Here is a 12,598-nt window from a genome sequence, read left to right on the forward strand (position 1 = left end):
CTGAAGTAAGACAGCGGGATTTGAGTCCAGTGGCATCCTAAAGGCTGTATCTGAAGACTTGAAAGCTTATACTCTGAAGTCTTGTTGGTCTCTAAGATACCACTGGACTCAAATCCAGCATTTTAAAGGAAACACGGATCAGTCAACTGTTAGAGGAAGAAACTGATGTATCAGGAAGAATGGTATTCAAGCCATTCCTTGGCGCAAAATATTAACCTATATCGAGTTGCCATAATTTATTTATAATTCACCACCTCCAAAACCGAGGATCCAAAGCAGCTTACATAGTTCTCCTCTTCTCCATTTTATTTGCACAATACCCCTGTGAGGTAGGGGAGGTTGAGTGTGTGTGACTGGCTCAAGGTCACTGTGTGAGCTTCCATGACAGAACGAGGATTCGAATCTGGGTCTCACAGATCCTAGTCTGAAACTCTAACCTTTTCATCACACTGGTTTGACTAGACTGAACAGAGGAAAGCACTGAAGACCAGCATGTTATAGTGGCTCTAGAAGTTCTGGGTTCAAATCCCCACTTTGCCATGGATTTCACGGAGTGACTACGCCAGTCAGACACTCACAGCCTACCCTACCTCACAGGGTAGTTGTGGTGGAGATAAAAATGGAGGAGGGGAATAATGTAAGCTGCTTTGGGTCATCACTGGGGAGCAACATAGATTCTAAATAAACAAAAAATAAAATAGAGCAATGGGAAAGCATTAAACCAAAAAGGATTGATCTAGGACTGCCTCCAAATGCCAGTCCATAATAAAAAGTCAAGAGGAATCACAGTTTTTCAATGCCCTGCATTAAAAAATAACCTCTATGCAAGTTAAAAACCTAGCACACCAGAGCTTGATGCCCTCTATATTTAATGAAAGCTTCCCAGCAAGTTATAAATCTAGAACCTCAGGCCACCATTTTGAGCAGGTGTATGTCAGCCTAACTTACCTCACAGACTGTTGCTCAGGGCTTTTTTTCTGGGAAAAGAGGTGGTGGAACTCAGGACCACACAATGACGTCACTTTGGGTTAGCTGGAACAAGGGGGGAGTTTTTAAAAGTTTAACTCGCCCTCGGAGAAAATGGTCACATGGCCGGTGGGCAATCTAAACCCCCCTCTGTCTGGAGATCAGGGGGTGGGGCCACCGGCCATGTGACCATTTTCAAGAGGTGCCGGAACTCCGTTCCACCGCATTCCTGCTGAAAAAAAGCCCTGCTGTTGCTATTGTCCAATGTTGGCCTGCTGCTGGAGGAAACTTAACATATAGGCTGCAATCCTGGGTATAAGCCTTATTAAATAAAATGGCTCTTTCTTCTAAACAGGCCTGTTTAGGGTTGCTCCCATAGTAACGTAACAGGAACTCTACAGATGAATCCATATTGGTTTGAATACAGCGTGCCACCAAGTGGGGAAAGGGATGAGCGAGGCAGTGCAAAGTAACCCTTTGCATTTATAGAGCGCCTACAGTGCCCAAAGCATGCTTAAAACCCACCACAACAGCTAGTGCTTCTTGAATGATGGGCTGTTGTTGTTTTTTTGCATACTTTCCTGTTACCTCTGCCTTCAGGAAGTCATGCAAAGTAGTCGCTTTTAGATTGTGTGTTGTTTTTATCTCACTTTTGGACTGTGTTGTATGCATTTACCACTTGTTGTTTGGTAAGTTGCCTTCAGTCCAAGGAGATAAGGCAGGAGAGAAATATTTTTTTAAAATCAATATTTTGTTTACAAATCCTTACACAAGCCCTATAAGGTAGACCGATATTAGTCTTCCCCTTCCTGGTAGATTATGAGCAAAGAATGGAAGAGCTGAGTAGCTTGGCTTAAGACTGCCTAAGTGAGTTCTCAGAAGAGCAAAGACCTCCTAGATCACAATTTTTCCCATTATTATGCCAAAGTTACCATACATGATATGATAAAGCTATAAAATGACCTGGAATATAGGGTCAAATAGGGTCCTGTGAATTTTAGCAGAGAAAGTTAATGGTAGCACTGACACAATAACAAGTTTTCCCTCAGGCTTTGATTCTGTGCACATTTACTTGAGAGTAAGCCCCAATGAACTGGGCTTACTTCTGAGTAAACATGCATAAGATCAGGCGGTGTGAGGCTCATGAGACCATTTGGCCAAACCTTTTCAAGAAAGCTTCTGTTAGTTTGCTGCATTAGCCTGTTAAGGATGCCATCCTGTATGTGCTTACCCAGAAGTAAATCCCACTGAACACAGCAGGACTTGCATATTTGGGGCTGCAATGCACTTGTGTTTATGCAGAGGGAAGGCCAGGCCCACATGCCACAAAATGAGGTGGCAGAATGGACTTGCGTGTGGCTTGAGACACAAGGTGAAGGATCACATTTTTTCTTGCCCTCCTATACAATAGTCTCCCTGCAAGCAGAAAAGCACATTAGGAATTGGGGATTCGCTAGAGCTTCTCTCCTCGCTAATTGCTTTGCACAAGTGACAGCCCTGTTTTAATTTGAATTAAATGTGAACATAGGCAAAAGGAACTTTACTCGTGAGACCTTGCAAGCAGACAGCTTCGTTTAAACTGGGCTACTGCCTGTTCAAAACAGCAATGCATACTCAGAGCAGAACCACAAGTGACAAAAGGCACAGACTGGACACTTGTCAGCTTCCCTCAAGTTTTGATGGGAAATGTAGGCCTCCTGGTCTTGCAGCTTGGCTCTCCGACTGCTGTCCAATGGACTTTTCAACTGTCACTTGTCCAACATTCCGCCAAGCTGCCTACATTTCCCGCCAAAACATGAGGGAAGCTGACAAGTGTCCAGTCTGTGCCTTTTGTCACTAGTAGTTCCGCTCTCAGTGAGCATACCAGAGTTCCATGGGCCAGGTGGAGTCTGGACATGCACGCTCATTAAGCGCATGTAACTACTCGGCAACAGGCAGCAGCTACCTAATCCAAACAAGAGGCAAACTTGGATGGGGAAGTTCTTTTGCTTCATCAGTCTCACATTTAAATCAGGCCTCGGTCCCTCTGGAACTTACTCCCTAATGAAGCCACACAGCTTTGCAATGACAGGATCCTAGCAGGAAAACGGCACTGATTTAATTACTCTGGTTGCTATTTTGTGTATTTCTATTGAGTGCAATCTTCTTGCAATTTGTTGTTAGCCACCCTAGCATCCTCTGGAGAAACTGAAATAAAAAGGATAAATTCAAGAAGCTCAGTCGATGAATGCGCATATTTTATGGAGCAATCTTAAACAGATCAATTGAGAAGTCCTGATTTAAACAATAGGGTTTACTCCTAGGAAAATGTTCTTGGGATTACAGTTTTAGACTCAGGTCTAGGGTTTTTTTTCAGCAGGAACGCAGTGGAACAGAGTTCCAGAACCTCTTGAAAATGGTCTCATGGCTGGTGGCCTCGCCCCCTGATCTCAAGACAGAGAGGAGTTTAGATTGCCCGGCAATCTAAACTCCCCTCTGTCTGGAGATCAGGGGGCGAGGCCACCAGTCATGTGACCATTTTCTCCAAGGGCAACCCACTGAGTTCCACCACCTCTTTTCCCAGAAAAAAAGCCCTGCTCAGGTCTTATTCGTGCATATAGAAGACTGAGGTGGCTGAATGCAGAGGTGATAGAATGGGCTGTACCAATTCATGCTGCAGTTAGAAAGGTCTCTTTTTGGAATGTTCCCCTATTTTTACTTTAACCTCCCCACAAAATAGAACATGGGCACAAAAAGCAGAGAGATAGGATAAGACAATTCTTTCCTGCTAAGCTGGTTGGAGGAAGGTGGGGTTAAAAAAATACAATAAAAAATAATGAGACAAATTGCAGATAGCATGAGTTCATTGGGGAGGAAATTGCAAACATATTTTCACCGAAAGGGAAAGGGGCAGGAGAAAAAAATAAAAAGATGCTTCTGGAATTAATGAAAAGCTCAAGTCTGAACTTGGATTCTTCCCATAATAAAATGGATGGACCATGCCCTACATCCATACGCTGCCTGACCCAATACATGTTTATCCAAACATCTTTCTGATATATTTATTCTTCCATAAAGCAAGCATAGGATAGGAGTCATAAGTAATCTTAATTAGTGGTAATTGTTTTACAGTGGCAGTGGAATCCTATGTAGAGTTACTCCAGTCCCAAACCCAATGTATTCCATGGGTCTAGACTGGGTTAACACAACATAGCATTTCACTATTATTAATTGTTATTATTAGCTTCATTTGTAGTCTGTTTCTTACTGAGATTCAAGGTGGATTACCAAACGTAAGAACTATTTAGTCAATCAGCAAGCAAATTACAAAGCATGCTAAAAAATATTTGAAGATTCCTTGTAAACAGAGTAATGCAAGGAGGCTGGGAGGATTACGTATGTGGGAATGACTATTAATAATAATAATAATAGCACTTATATACCGCTCTTCTAGACAAATAAGTGCCCCACTCAGAGCGGTGGACAAAGTTAGCATTATTATCTCCACAATACAGCTGGGGAGTTGAGAAAAGTGGCTTACCCAAGACCACCTGCAGAATTCATGGCAGTAGTGGGATTCGAACCATCCAGAGTACAACCGAACCACTATGGTACAGCAGCTCTGTTCCGCCAATCACTGAGCCAAGTATAATATACGATAAAACAAAACAAATTGAAGCAGTGAGGTTGGGACTGAAGAACTGGAAAAACACTACAAGCAAAAAAACCGAAGGCAACAAAACAATCAATGTAGGTAAAATTTATCCCTTGTATAAAACAATGTGATCTTTCAACAAAAAGGACCCTAGTGGCACCTTTAACAGAATTACTGAGGCAGAAACTAACTTCAGTTGAAGAAACGGGTCCACAAGAGTCCATCATCACAATAACAGTGCAAAACTATACAGAATTACTTCAGTCTAAATCCACTTATTTCAATGGGTTTAGACTGGGAAAAGATTGCATTGTTAATCTGGGAATCTTTAAAGTGCTGGACAATTCTTTTTTGCCTTAATTATGCCAAGTTAGATTTAAATAAATCTACAGCACCACTCTGAGCCGAGTTACGCTCTGCTGAATCTATTGAAGTCAATGAGTATACCGTATAGCAAGGGTGGCCAAACTTGCTTAACGTAAGAGCCACATAGAATAAATGTCAGATGTTTGAGAGCCGCAAGACATGATGCATTGAAGTGACTTCAGATGAAGAGGTGGGTTTGGAGGAGTGTCCTGAAAATGACATCACAGGAAGGGGTGGGGTTTTGGTGCAAGATGCTGGAAGAGACATCATCAGAAGGGGTGGAGCTTGGGAAGAGCCATCACTTGACCTTTGACTTGGAAGTGAAATCACAAAAGTGATGTCATATTCTTGCTAGGCTTCACCCCCAAAGTCCCCAGGTAATTTCTGAGTCAGACCTGGCAACCTCAACATTTTTATTGAATATACAAAAGTCATGGAAAGAAAGAAGGAAGGAAAAAAGGAAAAGGGAGGAAAAGACATGGAAAGAAAGAAGGAAAGGGAGGGAAAGACATGAAAAAGGAGGAAAAGGAGGGAGGGAAATAAACCAAAAATGTATGGCCACAGCGATACTCAGAGACCACCAGGAGATGCACAATATGTCTAGAAGAGCCACATGTGGCTCCTGAGCCGCAGTTTGGCCACCCCTGCCATATAGCAAGGTGTTAACATGTTTAGGATGGCAATACCAATGTTATTTTTTGTTTTTCTCTCCACTTCCATGCCCCTTTGGTTATTTAACCAGAATGCTGGTGCATGCAAAAACTTCTTAGCTACTAAGTTACCTTTCAAAGTTGGGACTTCCACTCTGCAAGTTGCTACTTAGTAAAATGTCGATAACACATGTGACTTGGAAGAAAAAGGAGTTTGCTTGGCGGTAAATTCCATGAAATGCCAAATTCACTTGTGAATAGATTTAAAGATGTTAACAAAAAACCACTTAGAGCACTTCAAAGACAAAACATTTATGATAGCCAGAAGCCTTCCTCACCCAGATGAAAGAAAGGACTATTTGTTTAAGACGTTCTTTTTTCAGCCCAAAGGCTCTTAGACTGACACAGAAAAACACCATGTTTTTTCGGTACAGTTCAGGAGCTGCGGTCTGTACTATGACGAATGGTTAGAGTTTGCTGCGCTAACGAAAAAAAATTGCAAACACTTTAGCTGAATGTAAAAATGGGTCAAAATGTCCCCCCCCAGTACATAAATTATACATTGAAACATACCCCCTCCCAATAATGCTTAAGCATTTCTGCCCCCTGCTTTCTGCACGGCTCAGCGCTCCACCTCCCACCGTCTCCGTTTCCCTTATGGCAGCAAATTATTCTCTTTTTTTGTTCTAAAATAGCACTGCCTAAAATCAGCCAGGCATCTTCATTCTCTATTCTTGCATGTGCATATAGCTAACATCGCGCTCCTGTGCTTCTTGCATGCATATGTAAAATTTGTATATACGTATATAATTTGCAAGATGCAATTTTTTTGCAAAAATATAATTTCTTGTTTGCATATATAGAAATAGTATATATGCAAAAAAAATTATTTATTTTTTTGCTCAGGAGCACTTATCTAACGCGGCTTTTGGCATGGTCGGTGTCAGTTACATCGCAGCAGCTTCTCTTTAGCCCGGGCTTGTGCGCGCGCGGTAATTCATTCATTCTTCCAAAAAGTTTAGTAACTTTTCCGCGCGCAGCCAGATGGGATTTGTAGGCTGACGTCGCTTCCTAGAAAGATCCGGGGCCCTGTCAAGCAAAGGACGAAAGAAGGAGCGCGTGTCAGTTTCGCCCTCCCTGGAAGGAGCAGAGGAAGGCTGACCTCCCTTCCACCTCCTGCAGCTCTGCATGCGCCCCGGGGACGTTTTGCAGAATGCGCTTTATAACGTTTCGCTTGTTTGTTCCGGCGGGATCTTTTTTGCAAAAGTCCCACGTTCTGCAACATGTCCAGATCTGAGACTTGTCCACCGCCCAGACATGAGCGCCGCCCTCGACTACAACTCCCAGAATGCACTCCGACGGCCACCGAATTCCCTGCTGGGAGTTGTAGTTCTGGAGCCGCGCCTCCCTTCTCACTGCGCCTCCCTTCTCGCTAGGCCTCCCTTGCCACCGCTCGCGCCTCCCTTTAACGCCACCTTCTTCCCTCGGAAGGCTTCCTCCAGCCAAACCCCGGGAGTTCCTTCGCCCGCTCCGACTCCTACGAGGCAGCTTGAACGACCATTCCAGCCGCCTCAGTGGCCCACGGTGCCCGAGGGCAGTTTCGCCGAAGCGCATCCTGGTATGCGTAGTCCTTCTTGAAGCACCTTCGCCTTCCAGGGGACACCAAAAGACTTTCTTTCCCGGGAGGCACTGCGCGCTCATCGGAGCCGCAATGCCCGACGGGAATTGAGGTCCGGCCCTTCGCTCTGCTCCCTTCTCGCCGCCGCCCATCGGCCCGCCGGGGACTCGGATTCCCAAGCCTCCCCGCGCGCTGGGGCTGCGGCCTGTGCGGGGATTGTTATTGTGGCGGCCCGGCCCCCCACCCCCTCCGCGGAGTCCTCTCAGCGTTTAAAGATGGCGGCTGCGGCGGCTGCGGGAGGCGGTGGCGGCTCCTCCTGGGCCTCGGTGCCGCGCGGCCGCTTCCCGGGCCGGCCCGGCGGGTGCCGCTCGCGGGGCTCCGGCGCCGGGAGCCGCGCGCGGATCTCCCTGCTGGCGCCGCAGCTGCTGCGGGTCGCCCCGCCGGACGGAGAGAGGGCCGCGGCGGCGGCGGACACCACCCTGGGCAGCCTCCTGGGCCTCGGACGGAACCTGCGCCGCCTGCAGGGCCTGCTGGGTGACAGCAGCAGCAGCAGCAGCGACGGCGAGGAGGAGCCGGTGAGGATCCGCGGGCTGCTGCTTTCCACGGTTCCTGTAAACGGAGGGGGGGGGTCGGGAGTGCCGCTTCTGCGACCGGAAAAGTCTCTGCCAGGCTGAGGGTGGGCGCTTTTTTGCAACTGGGCTCAGGGCGCTAAAGACTCCCTCTCTTCTTTTTTGCTTCTCTCAGATTTCCCCTTCCCCAGATGTGGATGCTTTTTTGCAAGGGGGGGCACAACATTGCAGAATTGTGTCCTCTCTTTTTTTTGTGCTCCTTTCAAATTTTCCCATCACCCCAGATGTAGATATTGTGGATGCCTTTTTGCAAGGGGGGGGTCTTTCTTTTTGCAATCCACGCCTCCCCAGATATGGTTATTGTGGGAGCTTTATTGCAAGGGGGGGCAGAACATTGGAAAGTCATTATCTGTCTCTCTCCTTTTTTTGCTCCATTCAAATCCAGCCCCCAGATGTGGATATTGTGGGTGCTTTTTTGCAAGGGGAGGCACAACATTGGAGAGTCATTATATCTCCTTTTTGTTGCTGTTGTTTCCAAATCCTCTCACCCCCTAGATTTGGGTGCTTTTTGCAAGGGGCGGGGGACAGAATATGGTGGTGTCATTCTCTCCTTTTTTTGTTCCCTCCAAATACTCCCACCCTTCATATGTGGGTTTCCCCTGACAGCCCACCCACCTTATTCCCAAATGCTGGGGAGGGGCCACAGCTCAAGAGACAAGGCACGTTCTTGGCATGCAGCAAGTCCCTGTTTGAATCTCTGGTGTATCCTTTTTTAAAAAAAGGATCATGTAGGTAAAGAATTCTGGCTCAAACTTTTGAGTGTTCCAGGTTCAGTCATCAGTCACAGAGAATCAGGTAGGTAGCCATGTAGGTCTGCAGTAGAACAGCAGAATTTGAGTCCAGTGGCACCTTAGAGAGCAACAAGAGAGTCAGGTAGGAAGTGATGTGCAAGACCTCTCTACCTGAGACCCTGGAGAGCAGCTGCCAGTTGGAGTAGGCAGTGCTGACCTGGATAGGTAAATGCTTTGGCTCAGGATAAAGAAGCTTTGTGTGTTCTTATTTAGGGGAGGGTCGCAGCTCAATGGAACAGCCTCTGCCCTTTTTGCAGAAGATCCCCAGTTTGGTTTCTAGCCAAAAGGGTTCTGGAATAGGTGATGTACAAGATCTCTGGCTGAGACTCTGAAGAGCCGCTACAGAGCAGACAATACATGTCACTCTGTGGAAGGCAGCTTCATGGGTTTATGTGCTCAGAATCCCTCCAGTTCAGCTCAGGGAGGGGCTGCGGCTCAGTGGCGGAACATGGGCTTGGCATGCACAGGGTCCCATGCTCATCCCCAGCCTCTCCGCTTCAAGCTTCAGGTAGTAAGTGATGTACAAAGACATTGGAGAGCGCTGCCAGTTGCTGACCTTGATAAGCTTGGGAGAAGGCAATTGTATGTGTTTCCAGTGGGTTGTCCTCCTGCTTTATGGCACCCCCCAAAATTCGAGGTTCTATAATCTCATGCCTGGGAGTAAGCTGTCATTGGCCACAGAGGACTGCTGATGGATCTGACCCACCTGTGCCCAGGGTTGTTGTCAAACCTGCTTTGCCTTTGTGTGACGTGCGTTTGCTGCTTCGGTTATGCATGCACCTCCTTCAGGTGATGCGGGATAGCCCTGGAGAGCAGATGCTGGCCTCCTTAGGGGGAGAGGCCCTGTTAGTGAGCTGCCGGGTTCCTTGTGGACAGCTGTAGGTGTTTTTAAATGGTTCTTCTGGAGGTTCGTGGAAGGGAGGACTGTGGGGGTGTGATGGGAGGCGTGGCATGATAAAACATGTGGTCCTTTTGTTCCTACCTTGGTCCTTGAAAGCTGATCTTCTGACAGTCACCTGCTAGACTGTCTCCCCCCCCCCCTTTCTCTCTCTTTCACTCTGCCTGCTTAACAAACATTTGGGAAAAGCTAGTCTCACCTGAGAATGCTTTCCTGTGAAGTCACTGGAGGTTTCCTTTCCGTAGTTTGGGCTAATGGACTCCTGGAGGGTCTGAAACGTCTTCTTTGAAGTAGACAGCTGCTGTTCCTCAGGGGAAATACGGGCAGAGTAAACCCATAAATGGGAACAGGATGCCGTACGTCGGAAGGAGCGATTGGCTTGGGCTTCTTTAAAGTTGAGACAGCTTCTTCAGTCCCGGGAACAATACGCTCGAAGGGATAGCTGGGCACCAAGACTGTAAATATCAAAGAAGAAACCAGTTATGGCAGAGATGAGTGCTCATCTTTCTGCAAAGCATGCATATCTAGTGCCTCTTGCAAATAAGAGTTAACGTTTCGTTTCTGAAAATTTGGCAGTAGCAGGGGATGAGATGAACGTATAGCAGAGACCGAGAGTGAAACTGAAGCAGGAGACCAAGTTCTTGACTGGCTGTTTTTTAAGTATCTGAGCTTTATTTAAGTCAGCTCCTCATTGCAGGTCACATTTGCTTTGCTTGTTAAACATGAGCTTAGCTAAGTTTGAGATTGGGGTGGGTGGGTTGCTGTTGTTGAGATCCAGTTGTTGTTAAAGGATGTCTGTTTCTGTTCCAGGAGATGTGTACTTGTATGTCTGATCACCAGTGTTGTTAGCTGCAGAAGCTTGTCTTCAACTTTCAGCATGCTCTCAAATCTCAATCTCTCCTCCACTTTTCTCCCCGTTGGGGAGAACACAAAGCAGCTTACAACATCGTTCTCCCTCCATTTTATCCTCACCTCCCTAAAAGGTAGGTCAGGCTCAGAGAGAGTGAATGACTCAAGATCATTCAGCAAGTTGTCCACAAAAAAGTGGGGGTTCATACTTGATTCTCCAAGATCCTTGCCCAATACTGTATTTATTTTATTTATTTATTTTACTTTTAACCCGCCCTCCCCGCAAGCGGGCTCAGGGCGGGGTACAACATTGATTAAAATACAACTTAAAATCAATCATAAAAACAGCAACATATAAAATACTGTACCCCTTTCGGGGCGACCAGCGTCAGTGGACTCTCCATACCCCTTGAAGAGGGAGACCAGTGGAAGGCTCGGCAATGATGGGCTAAAATTAGCCTCCACCATATGCCTGGCGGAACATCTCTGTCTTACAGGCCCACCTAAATGACACAAGATCCTGGTGAGCCCGAGTGTCCTCAGACAGAGTTCCACCAGGTTGGGCCAAGGACTGAAAAGGTCCTGGCCCTGGTAGAGGCCAACCGAGCCTCCCTAGGGCCAGGGACCACCAGTAGATATTTTCTGGCTGAACGAAGTGCTCTCTGGGGCACATACAGGGAGAGATGGTCCCTTAGGTATGCTGGTCCCAGTCCCTTTAGGGCTTTATAGGTCAAAAACAACACCTTGAACCGGATCCGTAATTCTACTGGGAGCCAGTGAAGCTACTGCAAGATAGGCGTAATGTGTGTCCTACATGAAGCTCCAGTTAGGACATGCGCAGCAGCATTCTGGGCCCATTGAAGTCTCTGGATCAAGCCCAAGGGCAGTCCTGCGTAGAGCGAGTTACGGTAGTCTAACCTGGAGGTGACCGTTGCATGGATCACTGTTGTTAGGTCCTGGGCTGAGAGGTAGGACGCCAGTTGCCAGGCCTGCTGAAGGTGGAAAAAGGCCGCCCGAGTGTGGACAGACACCAAACTGGGACATTCTCTTGCACCCTGGGACACAAGGGCTATCTATTATTTTGTGTTTGTAAAAGCAACACCTTGTTTGTGTATAATGGGTCTTTTCTGGCAATGTACTGGTGTTCTAATAGGGTTTTTTCTTTGAGGCGCTGATTCTATATCCATGTTACATTACATTGTGGCATGACTAGGCAGGGCTGGTGGATTCGCCCCATTTTATTAAGCACTCTGTAAGCAACTGACATTTGAGAGAGATAGTAGTTTGCGTTTGGGGAAATAGTACAAAGAAATCAGAAGAGTGTCTGTCATGGTGTGGTAGCTACAAGGTGTTTGGCCTAGTTCTCAGTGGACTTGGGTCTGGGCTGCAGGCTACAGTTCACATGCTTTTCCATGCCAGAGAGAAGAGAGAGAGAGAGTTCCTTTGCATAGAAAACTACCATATTATGGAGGGTCTAGCATATTTTTTTCCTGGTTGCCTGTTCTTGTTTATGGAGGGAATTAATTTGTATGGAAGAACGTTGTTGGACATATGTGGCCTGAATTTGTACAGACGTACAAATCTGTACAATGAGAGCTAGGCCTTTTGCTTGGTTGAAATCTGACCAAAGTAATTCTTTACCACTCTGGCTTCAGGAACTGGCCTAAAAAGATGGACTTGTTGATTCCTTGGCAGGTTTCAGTAGCCTGCAATAATGTGCCACGTACCTGGTATTCTGTAGGAAGCTAAAGGACCAGGTGCCGACTACAGACAAAATGAGCCTTAAGAAAGAAATTTGAGAAATATTTGGCACAGGTTGGGACTTCCTGGAATGGTGTGCACCTCCTGTCCTGGAACGTTTTGGGATGCCTGTATGAGAGAAGCGTGAAGACCTAGGGGCAGAGGGTCAAATGGCATCAGCTTAACCTGACCCTAGCCTTAAAAATTGGACCGAAAGAAGGCAAGCAGTGACAAGAGATGAAAGTGGAGAGAACCCAAGTAGGTCTTCACTCAGTGGGCGGAGTGTGTTGGAATGTGGTGTGTTCATCACCACTTTGGATGGGAGAGGAAAGGGCTTTATCTGTTGGAGTAGGGTATGATAAGCATTGGATCAGTTTGAGTGATTAGACTTCTTGTGGTTAAACTGAAGACCAGGCCTATCTCCTCTCAGTGGATGGCTGTCTCTGTGTGTCCTCGG

The 12,598-nt window shown here is 46.7% G+C and overlaps 1 protein-coding gene across 1 annotated transcript in view; it reads left to right on the forward strand.

The window, feature by feature from the left end:
- Nucleotides 1-7,527: 7,527 nt before the first annotated feature.
- KMT2B (lysine methyltransferase 2B) overlaps nucleotides 7,528-12,598 on the forward strand; it is a 56,065-nt gene continuing 50,994 nt past the window's right edge. The window contains exon 1 of the mRNA XM_054999112.1: nucleotides 7,528-7,809. The gene's annotated coding sequence lies outside the window, so the exon portion shown is untranslated. The remainder of the gene's footprint in view (nucleotides 7,810-12,598) is intronic.

This window comes from Eublepharis macularius, chromosome 15 (assembly GCF_028583425.1).
Source record: "Eublepharis macularius isolate TG4126 chromosome 15, MPM_Emac_v1.0, whole genome shotgun sequence".
Taxonomy (NCBI): domain Eukaryota; kingdom Metazoa; phylum Chordata; class Lepidosauria; order Squamata; family Eublepharidae; genus Eublepharis; species Eublepharis macularius.